The sequence below is a fragment of the Dasypus novemcinctus genome, chromosome 18 (assembly GCF_030445035.2).
Source record: "Dasypus novemcinctus isolate mDasNov1 chromosome 18, mDasNov1.1.hap2, whole genome shotgun sequence".
NCBI lineage: Eukaryota > Metazoa > Chordata > Mammalia > Cingulata > Dasypodidae > Dasypus > Dasypus novemcinctus.
Window position 1 is genome coordinate 7,173,634 of NC_080690.1, and position 13,189 is coordinate 7,186,822.

The 13,189-nt window shown below is 41.8% G+C and overlaps 1 non-coding gene across 1 annotated transcript; it reads right to left on the minus strand.

Moving 5' to 3' along the window:
* Positions 1-4,944: 4,944 nt before the first annotated feature.
* Positions 4,945-5,019, minus strand: TRNAE-CUC (transfer RNA glutamic acid (anticodon CUC)). The gene has a single exon. It is a non-coding gene; the product is annotated as a tRNA-Glu (tRNA).
* Between the last annotated feature and the right edge of the window lie 8,170 nt (positions 5,020-13,189).

The window sequence follows — 13,189 nt, forward strand, 5'->3', positions numbered from 1 at the left end:
TACATTGGGGTTTATCTTTAAGCCTGTTGGAGGTCATAAAGGGGGAAGGATGACGCGTAGACTGTGTGAGATGACAAGCCTGTGGTGGAATCCAAAGGTAATGTCAAAACTGTCCCTCTCCACACAAAGGAAGAGGGGGCCTGGCAGGTCTCGTGCCACGTTTGTGGCTTCCTTAGTGCTGCTTTGGATCAGGGTGGCATGGCCAAGGGTGCCACGTTAGGAACAGTAGCTGCTCCTGAAGGGCCAAATGACTAACTCTGGCTGCAAATTGCCTGAAGCAGTAGTCTCTCCAAGCTTACAGAACAGGAGACCTGCAGACTCTTTTGACCAAAAAAAGGTTTTCTTTTCCTAAATCCTCTCACATGGTGATTATAAGGCCAGTACGGCTTTGATCTAGGTTTCATCAGTTTATTAATCTCTGAGGCATCCTCTACCACATGATCCTTTCTAAACCCGCAGCAGTTTTTCTAGCCTTATAGACAGGGGAGAAGCAGCAGAATTTTAATTCCTAGTCCCAACACGGTTGTGCACCATCGGGCTGTTGGCTGACTTTTTTTTTTTTTTTAAGATTTATTTACTTATTTATTTCTCTCCCCTTCCCCGCTCCCCCACCCCAGTTGTCTGTTCTCTGTGTCTATTTGTTGCATCTTCTTTGTCTGCTTCTGTTGTTGTCAGGGGCAGGGGAATCTGTGGTTCTTTTTGTTGCGTCAGCTGTCCGTGTGTGCGGCGCCATTCCTGGGCAGGCTGCACTTTCTTTCATGCTGGGCGGCTCTCCTTACGGGGCACCCCTACCCGGGGGACACCCCCGTGTGGAATGCCACTCCTTGCACGTAGCAGGACTGTGGCATGGGCCAGCTCCACACAGGTCAAGGATGTCCGCAGTTCAAACCCCGGGTAGGCGGATGCCCTAACCACTGGGCCAAGTCCGCCACCCTGTTGGCCGACTTTGACTGACTCCTCCAGCACTTCCGCCTGAAGTATTACAATTCTTACTGAGAGCACCCCTGTTCTTTGTAGAACCACACCCCTTTCAAGCCCTAATTGGAGTAGGTGGGGGGAAAGAGGCTGACGCCCACATACAACAAGGCCTGGCCAATCAGAATACTGGCATCCTCCTGGCCACAGTCATTGGGCCAAGGCAGGCCAATCAGCATCCTCTTTTCAACTTTTCTCAGGGAGCTGGATACAGGCACTGCTTAGGGTTACTTTATGGGAGGGGTAGGCGTTGGGGCTGCCCCAGGTTCTCCTGCACAGGAGAGACCAAGCTCTGAAAGTGTTGCTTGGGCTCCTGGGCCCAGCTGAGTTAAGTAAAGCAGAGCCAAGAAATGGGGAGGGAGAAGGTTCTTGATGACTTCCGAGCCCCAGACCCAACCATGCCAATGCTAACTTCATCCTAGATCCCCCTGAAGGGTGAGTCTGGGAATATTTTCTTCTCTGCTTAACTCTTTAGAGTTGGGCTCTTCCTCCATGAATTGTGTAGGAAAGGGTTAAGTTTAGTTTTCACAAAGGGAAGCCAGAGCCAGCTCTACGGTTGGAGAGAGGGAAATGGCTTTGGCAGCCAAGAATTTGAAAACTGGCTCCAAAACCAGGGGGGAGGGCAAGTAGTGAAAGGGGCGCCAAATTTGAAAAGCATGCCAGGAGTGAAAGCGGCTCTGAGCCCACTCAGCCCAGCAGAGGGTAGAGAGCGCAGGAGCAGCACTGAGAGAAGAACCCCACAACTTAGTTAGCCCTCTCGGATAGGCTGTAACCCCTGCAGTCCCCAGTCAATGGGGAACAGGGGAGGGACCTGTATGTTAGGTTTAGGTTATAAATACCACTGTTTCTTGTTGTTTGGTGGGTGGCCATTTTATCCAGGTTGTGTGCCATTCTTGCAAGATCATTAATAAAATTCTTTTCTCCTTCACAATCGGGTGAGCCTTCGTTCTCTTATAGGTGCAGCTTTCTTTCTAACAAACTGGAAACGGTCCCCTTTGCATCCCTGGGTACAGGTGAACATAATCTGTGGTTTCCAAAGGCTCTACACTCCCCTGTGCATCCTCATCTTACAAAGAGGGTCCTCTTTTAGCTCCTGAGTGACTGAACATTTTCTGGAGTCTTTTTTCCAGAAGAGATTAATTTCCTTTTTTGAATCACGAAATGTTTGTATCTTAGGGCTGGAATCATCTTTACGTAGTCTAGTTCAAACTCTTGTTTTTTTAAGAAACTCGTTTGACAAAGTGATTTATTCTCCAGAATATAGACTCCTCCTGAGGACAGGGGCCACATATGTTTTGTCTACTTCTATCTCCACAGAACCCAGAATATTTCCTCCTTTTGCCCAGTAAATGTTTGTTGAATGGGTGAACCCATTTATTCCACCAGATAGCCTCTTATCTGAGATTACAGCTCTGATTTCTCAGCCCTCCCTTTCTTTAAACCTCTGCTTCCCAGAGCTACCTGACTCCAAACTTCTCCCCTAAGATTCTGATTCAGAAGGCCTGTGTGGGCTGGGAATCGGCACTCCAGGTGTTCCTTATTTTTAACAACTATGCAGGTGAAAAATGTTGCTAGAAACCAAGCAACACTTCCCTTGCAAGACAGTAAGTGGGAGGCTCTGAATTCTACATGACTTCTTTCCTTCAGAGGGCTCTGGTATAACAAGTGCTCGGCACATCTTGCCAAATGAATGAGGGGGAGACAGGTCCCAAAAGGACCTGAGAGTCAGATGAGCCTCCGCGTCCTCTCTTATGCAGGAGCTCAGTTGTTCTTTGATGACTGGCAAGCACTGTCCTGTCACAACGCAGATTTTTCCAGCCTGTTCAAAGCCCCTTCCTTTGGGCAGAGGACTCCTTTTTTTTTTAAATTCTTTAATTTACTTTTTTAAACCAATTTTATTGATACATATTAATAAAGCATAAAGCCATCCGAAGTGTACAAGCAACGGCGTTCAGTATAATCACATAGTTGTGCATTCAGCACTTCAATCATTTCAGGAGCATTTTCATTATTCCACTACTCCTACTAATAATAATAATAGAAAAAAGACACATAAACAAAAAACTTATCACCTCTCAGTCTCTCTATGCTTCTCCTGCCATACATACCTAGCTGCTCTTCTGTTTCTCTCTCTCTAGTTTGTTTTTATATTTTGTAAAAACAGTCTTGTATATACAGCATCACCCATGATCATATTTTACGTGAGGCTTCACTATGTTATACAGTCCCATGTTACATTTTTTAGCTTTTCTTCTAGTGATATATATGTCCTTAGACTTTCCCTTTCAACCACTGTCATCCCCATATAATAGTTCTGCTAGTTACAAACACTATGATGTGCTTTCATCATTTCTGTTCATTTCCAAAGATTTACAAACAGCTTTTACCAATTTTGCACAGATTAACCCTCAGCTTTTCATTCTCTACCTTCATTCTACTTTCTGGTGACCTATATTCTAATTATTATCTCCATGGATTTACATGATATATATTTAATTCATAATAGCACAGTCATACAGTATTTGTCCTTTTGCATCTGACTTGCTTCACTCAACATGATGTCCTCCATGTCATATGCTTCATGACTTCATTTCTTCTTACAGCTGTATAATCCATTGTGTGTATAAATCACAATTTGTTTATCCATTCATCAGTTGATGGACACTTGGGTTGTTTCCAACTTTTAGCAATCATGAATAATGCCGCTATGAACATCGGTGTGCAGATGTCTATTCGTGTCTCTGCTCTCAGTTCTTCTGGGTACATACTTAGTAATGGTATTGCCAGATCACACGGCAAGTCTATAGTCAACTTCATTAGAAACTGCCAAACAGTCCTCCACAGTGTCTGTACGATTCTACATTCCCACCGTCAGTGAATAAGCATTCCTATCTCTGCACATCCTCTCCACCATTTACAGTTTTCTGACTTTTTTTTTTGTTTTTGGTTAATATCTTAATACTTTTTATTACTATTTATATTTACTCCACTCTAGTTATCTTTTTTCTTTTTTTTAAATTAATAGATCACAAGGAATGTTACATTAAAAAACATTAAAAAAACAAAAAACATGAGGTTCCCATATAACCCACTCCCCACCTCCACCACATCATTTTTGTGAATTGTATTGTTTTGAAGATATATACATCACAAAAAAAAATGTTACACTGAAAAATGTAAGAGGTTCCTGTATACCCCCCACCCCCCACCCCACTCCTCCCACACCAACAACTTCCCTCATCATTGTGGCACACTCATCACACTCGATGAACACATTTTGGGGCACTGCTGCACCACACAGATAATAGTTTACCCTGTAGCTCGTACTCTCCTCCAGTACATTCTGTGGGTTATAGTAGGATATATAAGGTCCAGCATCTGACCCTGCAATATCATTTAGGACAACTCCAAGTCCCAAAAATGCCCCCATATCACATCTCTTCTTCCCTCTCCCTGCCCTCAGCAACTACTGTTGCCACTTTCTCCACCTCGATGCTAAAATTTCTTCCATTACTTGTCACAATAGAGTTTTCCCACTTTTTAATGGCAGCCAGTCTAATGGGTGTGAAACAATATCTCATTGTAGCTTTGATTTGTAGAGGGCTTCTTTTGAGACTCGTCTGGGTCTAATTACCTGATTTTTTGGCACAAAATAGTCATTTGCTATTGAAAATCTAACCAGAAATTATAATTCATCCTAAGGAATGGAGTTAGCCAGTTATGGCATTTCTAAACTGTGCAGATGTCTAAGGTGTCAATCACCCTTCTGTAGACTGGAAGCCTTGCACACTAGGAAAGTTGCCTCAGCCACTGAACTCAAGTAACTGTGATGGACATCAAATCTAGCTCACCACACAGAAAGAACATAGAGCAGTGTGACCTGGAAAGTAATCTGGGCAAATGTCCTTTGGCCAGCCTAGGATCTATTGTGTCTGCAGAAATTTGCAATGTTTATTTTTATTATTTTTTAGGAGGTACTGGGGATTGAACCCAGGACCTCATACATGAGAAGCAGGTGCTCAACCACTGAGCTACATCTGCTCCCCGCAATGTTTATGTTTAACAGAGCTGGTCAAAACATCCAAGTAATTTTTTAAAAAATCATTGCTATATGTAGGATTTTAATTCTGGCAATATCTAGATCTTTTTCCTCCATCTTCCAGTAGAGCCTTATTACAGATCAAAAGCAAAATATTTCTTTATCGATGTATATTTTAAATATTTTATTGTGAGTTCTCTTGTGCTTTTTTTTAAGATTTATTTTTTATTTATTTCTCTCTCCTCCCCCTCTCCTCCCCAGTTGTCTGCTCTCTGTGTCCATTCGCTGTGTGTTCTTCTGTGACCACTTCTATCCTTATCAGTGGCACCGGGAATCTGTGTTTCTTTTTTTGTTGTTGTTGCGTCATCTTATTGTGTCAGCTCTCCATGAGTGCAGCACCACTCCTGGGCAGGCTGCATTTTCTTTCATGCTGGGCGGCTCTCCTTATGGGGCGCACTCCTTGCACGTGGGGCTCCCCTATGCAGGGACACCCCTGTGTGGCATGGCACTCCTTGCGCGCATCAGCACTGCACGTGGGCCAACTCCACACGGGTCAAGGAGGCCCGGGGTTTGAACCGAGGACCTCCCATGTGGTAGGCGGACGCCCTATCCATTGGGCCAAGTCCGCTTCCCCTCTTGTGCACTTAATGTTGCCTAGGAGTTAGTGTCCTGAGTAGCTAACATGTATCTGAAGTGTTGCCCAGCTTTTAAGAGGAATTATTTGCTGTGTTACTGGGATAATTACAACACCCCGACTGAGTTATAGTCGTGCTACTTCCATAGGGGATTTTGTTTCTGAGTATGTTCAACATGGAGATAACAGTGGATATTAACCTGTCACCCTAGTTAACTGGATTACTCCAAGATGATCATTTTTAATAGTTAATCACTACCACTTGTTGAGAGGGTGCTATGTGTAAGGCCTTCTATATTTCTTAAGCTCATTTAATTCTCACAGCCTTAAGTAGATGCATTTGTTAGGTACAGTTTCCATGTGAGGAGTGGAGGCTTAGACAGGTGAAGGATCTTGTTCGAGGTCACCCTGTTTGGAAGGGGCAAAGCTTGGATTTGAGCCAGGTCCCCTTGAACCCAGAGACCGAAATCTCGACAGCCACCTTAAAGGTGACTTTATTGATTTAGTGAAGCACTGGTCAAGACCAAACGTGACCCGAACTGCATGTGCACGGGAAGTAAATTATTTTAATTGCAGCAAAAGTGCTGAACTGTAAATCGTGGCTTTTGCTGCACTAACTCACAATGAGTTACCATCAACACTTTGCTTGTGTTACTTTACTGTGTGAATGTGTGTGTGGGGGGGAGGGGACCTGTTAATCTCCTGGAATCCCATCTATTTTGTGAGGAGTATGGCATATTTAAGCCCTGTTTAATAGCCCAGAGAACACCGTCCAAGAATGGCTGGTTTGTTTTTACATCTAATCATATACCGACACTTCTCTTATTGCACATTATCCCTCTTCTCCTTTCCCCAAGACACTATAAATCAGTATTGTGGGAGCAGAGCCCAAGTATTCCCTGCTGTCCACCTCTGCTGCAGTCTCTTACAAGGTTCAGGGAGCACAGACCTAACAGAACTCTGCCAAAGGGGTGAAAATGCAAAGTCCAACTTGAGCTGCCCTATCGATTTCCCACGGAAAGTTTTCAAAGCATAGCAGGGCAGAAGTTTCTCCACACACTAGGAAGACATTACTTTTCACCTGGTGGAAAAGAATTCTTTGGGTGGGTGATCTTGCTAGCCTATGGCTCTTCAATGTTCAAGAGACTCGCTGGTTAGCCTGCACTTCCTTAGGCTGGTTGTCTTTGCAGTGTGACTTTGGGCAGGTTAATGCTTCCATTCCTCCTCTTTAAAGTGGAGGGGATGCATTCCCTGCTCCTCTCACAGGGGGACTTGTGTGCTCGCAGGGGCATGTCAGCCCTTTGAAAACTGCAAAACATGATGCATATGGATCTGTAACAGTTCTACTGGCAGAGAGGAGGGGGTACAGGAATAGATGGGAGATAAGCTGGTTGAACTTGAGACAGTCAAGTGTGATGTTCAGTAGTCATTAGCAACATAGATCCAGATTTTGGATGAGAAGAAAAACTGGATGCACAGATGACAGTAAACATAAAAATCTTACATTGATTCACTCTTATAGAACAGTTGCTAGTTTGTTTACTGTTTACTGTGGTTTTAAATGCCTCAGTTCGATGTGGCTTTGAGCTTTTAACCGAAAATTGGAGTGTTGTAGGGTTTTTTGTTGTTGTTTTGTTTTGTTTTTTTTTGACATTGCAGAGTAGATTACACCATATTAGGGGAAAAAATAGTAATCCTTGCCTCTCTGCTCTAAATTGTGATGAATTTAAACACCCACCTTGGTTTTAAATCACACCAGGCTGAAAAGTCAGTACAAAATGATGTATTGATCAATCTCTTAATTCTATACTCAGAATTTTTTTTTAGTTTCTTATCATAGATCGAAAAATATCTATGCAAATATTGTATCAATGCATTTTAAAAGTTAAAACACTGCAGATAAGGCCCACACTGCTTTTGCCAACGTTCCCCAAATTCTGTATATGTATATATTTGTATCTATAGAAAATAATGTTAGAGTGAGCATTTCTTTCTCCATAATGTTGCCTACCCCATTTTTCCTTCTGCTACTTGGCGTTTGTCTCTCAACTATATGCTTTATTAATCTACCTATATTAGTATATATTCCTTATTGGCTGACATAGGAGGTATGCAGGAATATAAATATGTGGCCATGTGTCCCAGTTTACCCTGGAGAATTCTAATTTATACCTGTACTCCTAACTTTGTAGTGACCCCTTTCACTCTCATATGACTCCCATTTTTGATAATGAATTGTATGGTTACTTGTTTGAATGATATAGAAAGAATTAAATATTTTTTTATAATACATGGATTAAAAGTTATTGTGAAGTGGTTTCAAGGGGGGGAAATCATTTTGTACTTGTAAATATGGTATGCTTTATGGTAAAATCTAGTAGGAAATTAAATTCTGGGTATGCAGGAATATTCTGCTAACACTGAAATGAAAGTATAAATTACCGCGCTAAAGAGAATTCTATATATGTGCATTTGACAGTAATATTTTTACGTAGTAAGCAACAAAGTACATTTACTGACCCTGGAAGAAGTAGATAATCTGACAGTGGTAGTGTAGAAGTAAATACTTGCCCTGTATTTCATTGAACACTGGTAACTAAAAATGAAAACCCCAATATAAAATATATTTGAAGGATTTCCTCTACAACACATGCAAATAACGCTAATATCAGTAAAAACTGGTAGAGCCCTGTAGTAAACTATAACAGATTTGAATAAGTTTCTCTGCAAGTAGTCACTGTGCATGTAGAAAAAGAAATATTTCAGTAAATATTGGTACAAATTATATAGCACAACGACACACTTGGAAGAATTCCAGTATCCATCTTGTGAATATGGTAAAATAAACTTTTCCACAGCACACTATACAATTCAACAAGCAACAAGGAAGACATTTCAGTGAATTCAAATGGAACTTGATATTTCCATAAATATAGCAACCGAAGTCCAAAAGTGTTTGTAAAATGCCTCATAAATGTTTTACTCTTCATCTTCTCAAAACCCTAAAAAGCCATCTGCACTGCCCGAGTCCAGGTAATTCTTGTCCTAATTGGCTGTCACTGCCTGACTAGCAGAGTCAGTAACAGCTTCAAACAGTACCTGGCCCTTTGCATTGTGGCTGTCACTCTTGTCATTCCGGCGCCCCTCGCTCCTGCCCAAGCCAGCCCTTTTAGGAGCAGAGTTGTTCAGAGCAGGTGGCTCTCCTGGCCCCACCCCCATCCCAGGAAGCTCAAGAAGGCTGCAGCTTCCCAGGTGGGGAAGAGCCCGTTGTTCTAAGTGCTACATCAGAAATTCCCTAACTCATTGTTTCCACTAACCTCTCGTTGTGCTCCCTCTACCTCCCCCATGCCTCTGCCAATATCCGGAAGTCATATGCATGGCTCCTAATCCTCTGAAGAACAGTCTGTGAACTGGACTCCTGGTCTGCCTTTCTGCTTCCCACCCTGGGCCCACATGCAGAGCCACAGCCTGGTTCCAGGGGAGGAGGGTCAGCAGGTGAGCTTGGTGGCCCTCAGCCCAGATCTTGCCTTAATAAGCCAGGACCCCTGGATGCATGATCCTTTTTGATATAATGATGGCATAGAATGTGTCTTATGCATAAAGCCACCAAAGAAGGTAGATATACCTAATTATTTTAACAGCTGCATACTATTCCATAATGTAAATAATCCACCATTGATTTTGCCATTCCCCTCTTGGTGTTTTATCAGTCTAGTCTGCCACTTTATCAAATAGCACTGCCCCTGACGCTCTTGTCCAAGGCTCCTTTGCATGCAAATGAGTGTCTCAGACAGACACTCAGGAGGAGGATGGATTTTAATAGATACTACTGTATTACATGGACCTGGGCTCCCCTGCATGTTAATATATGGAAAGAATATATACAAGCAGTACCTTTGGGAAACATGGGGTTCGTTTTTCTCACGTGGCACGAAGCCCACAGCAGCAAAACTGGGCTGATGCAGCAGCTCAGTGGTGCCACCGGGACCTGGCTCCGTCTTCACACAGGGTCGCAGCTTCGTGCAAATGACTCCTCCTCCTGGTCCAGAGAAAGAAGCTGCACTTCCAGGCACCATTAGGAACAAAAAGAAAAGACCAACCAGGCCAAAGGGAAATGGCAGCTTGCTAGCAGGATGCATCTCTTTCAAAGCCTTCCAGAAGCCCACTCAGTGATTTCTTCTCATATCCACAGGCTAGACCCAAGACACACGGCTGCCCTGGGGCTAACAGCAGAAGGTGGCGAGGAGGGCCATTGTGGGTGGAGCTCATTTGTCCTCCAAACTGACCACACAAACTCCCACTCCCACCAGGGCTCCTTCTTCCCCACACCACTGCCTGAACCTTCTCGCATTTAAATTTTTGACAATCTGATGAGTGAAAAAGAACACTTTTTAAAACAAAAGTATCCACTTCTCTGATTAATACTGAAGATAGCATCTTGCCAGGTATTTTTGAGGCTTTTGGGCTTCCTCTAACGTAAAGCACATGGCGATATCTCCCCCACTTCTGACTGGGTGGTTCATTATCGCTGTATGGATTTGTACCGTGTGTTCTTGGTGATAGGCTTTTATCACCTAAGCCAAGGAGAGGTTCTCTCTCTCCAGCACTTGCCCTTTAACTTTGTTTCACCTGCCTTATTTTAATCACATGCTAGTTGTAATTTTGATGTCGAATTAATCATGTTTGGTTTTGTTTTCATATTTATTTATGAAGAGCTTTCCCATTCTGAAGAAAAAATAGGGAATGTTTTATTTTATACCACATTTTCTTTATCCGTTCATCAGTTGATGAACACCTGGGTTGCTTCCATCATTTGGCAATTGTGAATAATGCTATTTTGAACATCGGTATGCAAATATCTGTTCGAGTCCCTGCTTTCAATTCTTTGGGGAATGTACCTAGTAGTGAGATTGCCATGTTGTATGGTAGCTCTATTTTCAACATTCTGAGGAATCAGCAAGCTGATTTCCACAGCGGCTGCTCCACTATACATTGCCACCAGCAATAAATGAGTGTTCCTGTTTTCCCACATCTTCTCCAACACTTATTTTCCATTTTTTTATTAGCAGACATTCTAATGGGCATGAAATGATATCTCTTTGTGGTTTTGATTTGTATTTCCCTGATCACTAATGATGCTGACCATCTTTTCTCGTGCTTTCTGAATATTTATGCGTCTTCTTTGAAGGAATGTCGTTCAAATCTTTTGCTCATGTTTTAATTGGGTTGTCTTTTTGTTGTTAAATTGAAGGATTTCTTTATATACTTAAGATATTAAACCTTTATCAGATATATTCTCCCATAATGTAGGTTGTTGTTTTACTTTCATGATAAAGTCCTTTTTTGATAAGGAGTTTTTAATTTTGATGAGGTCCTATTTATCTTTTTTTTTTCCTTCCCTTTTGTCACTTGTGCTTTGGGTGTAAAGCCTGAGAAGCCATTGTCTAACACAAGATCCTGTAGATGCTTCCCTACAATTAACTTCTAGGACTTAGTAGTTGGCCCTAATATTTAGGTTTTTCATTCATTTTGAGTTGATTTTTATATAAGTTGTGAGGTAGAGGTCCGGCTGTATTTTTGTAAGTGATTCCGTTTCCCCAGCGCTATTTGTTGACGAAATTATTCTTCCCCAGTTGAGTGGTTTTTGCCTTGTTTAAAGCCAGTTGGCTGTAACTGTGACGGTTGATTTCAGAGCTCTCAATTCTATTCCCTTGGTTTATATGTCTGTCCTTGTGCCAGTACCATGCTATTTTGATTACTGTGGTTTTGTAGTAAGTTTCAAGATTAGAAAGTCTTCCAACTTCATTCTTCTTTTTCAAGATGACTTTAGCTATTTAGGGCCCCTTACCCTTCCAAATAACTTGATGATTAATTTTTCCATTTCTGCAAAGAACATTGTTGGAATTTTGATTGGGATTGTACTGAATCTACAAAAATTGCTTTCGGTAGGATTGGCACTTAATGGTATTTAGTGTTCCAAACAATGAACATGGAATGGTCTACCATTTATTTAGATCATCTTTGATTTCCTTTAGCAATGTTTTGTATTTTTCTGTATACAAGTTCTTTACATCCTTAGTTAGATTTATTCCTAGATATGTGATTCTTTAGGTGGCTATTGTGAGTGGAATTTTTTTTCTTGATTTCTTCTTCTGTTTGTTCATTACTTGTATATATATATGAACCACTGATTTTTGGGTATTGATCTTGTACTCCACCACTTAGCTGAATTTACATATTAGTTCAAGGAGCTTTGTCATTGATTTTTCAGGATTTTCTATATCTAGGATCAGGTTGTCAGCAAATAGGGAAAGTTTTACATTTTCCTTTCTAATTTAGATGCTTTTTATTTCTTTTTCTTGCCTAATTACTCTGGCAAGAACTTCCAGTACAATGATGTATAACAGTGGTGACGGTGGGTACTCTTGTCTTGTTCATTATCTTAGAGGGAAAGCTTTCAGATTTTCACCACTGTAAGATGTTAGCTGTTGGCTGTTCATATATGTCCGTTATATTGAGGAAGTTTCCTTCTATTCCTAGTATTCTAAGTGTTTTTATCAAGAAGGGGTGCTGTATTTCTGCATCAGTGGAGATGGCCATTCATTTTTCCTTCATTGCATTAGAGTATTGCATTAATTAATTGTCTAATGTTCAACCAACCTTGCATACCAGAGAGAAATCCCACTTGATCGTGGTATATAACTCTTTCATATGCTGTTGGATTCAGTTTGCTAGTATTTTGTTGAGGATTCTTGCATCTATATTCATAAGAGACATTGGGGGAAGTGGACTTGGCCCAATGGATAGGGCATCCGCCTACCACATAGGAGGTCCGCGGTTCAAACCCCAGACCTCCTTGACCTGTGTGGAGCTGGCCCATGCACAGTGCTGATGCATGTGAGGAGTGCCCTGCCACACAGGGGTGTCCCCCATGTAAGGGAGCCCAACACACAAGGAGTGCACCCCATAAGGAGAGCTGCCCAGCGCAAAAGAAAGTGCAGCCTGCCCAAGAATGGCACCGCACACACAGAGAGCTGACACAACAAGACAACGCAACAAAAAGAAACACAGATTCCTGGTGCCACTGATAAGGATAGACATGGTCACAGAAGAACACACAGCGAATGGACACAGAGAGCAGACAACTGGGGGCGGGGGGTTGGGGGGAAAGGGAAGAGAAATAAATAATAAATCTTTAAAAAAAAGAGACATTGGTATGTAGTTTTCTTTTCTTGTGGTATTTTTATCTGGCTGTAGTATAAGAGTCATATTGGCCTTATAGAATGAATTATGGAGTGCTCCCTCATCTTCAGTTTTTTGGGAGTTTGAGCAGAATTGGAATTGTCTTCTTGAAAGGCTTGGTAGAATTCCCCTTGCAGCCTTCTGGTTTTTAGCTTTTCTTTGTTGGGAGGTTTTTGATCCCTGATTCAATTTCTTTACTAGTAATTTGTTTGTTGAGACTTTCTACTTCTTTTTGAGTCAGTTTAGGTAGTTAGTGTCTGTCTAAGAATTTTCTCATTTCATTTAGTTCATCTAATTTA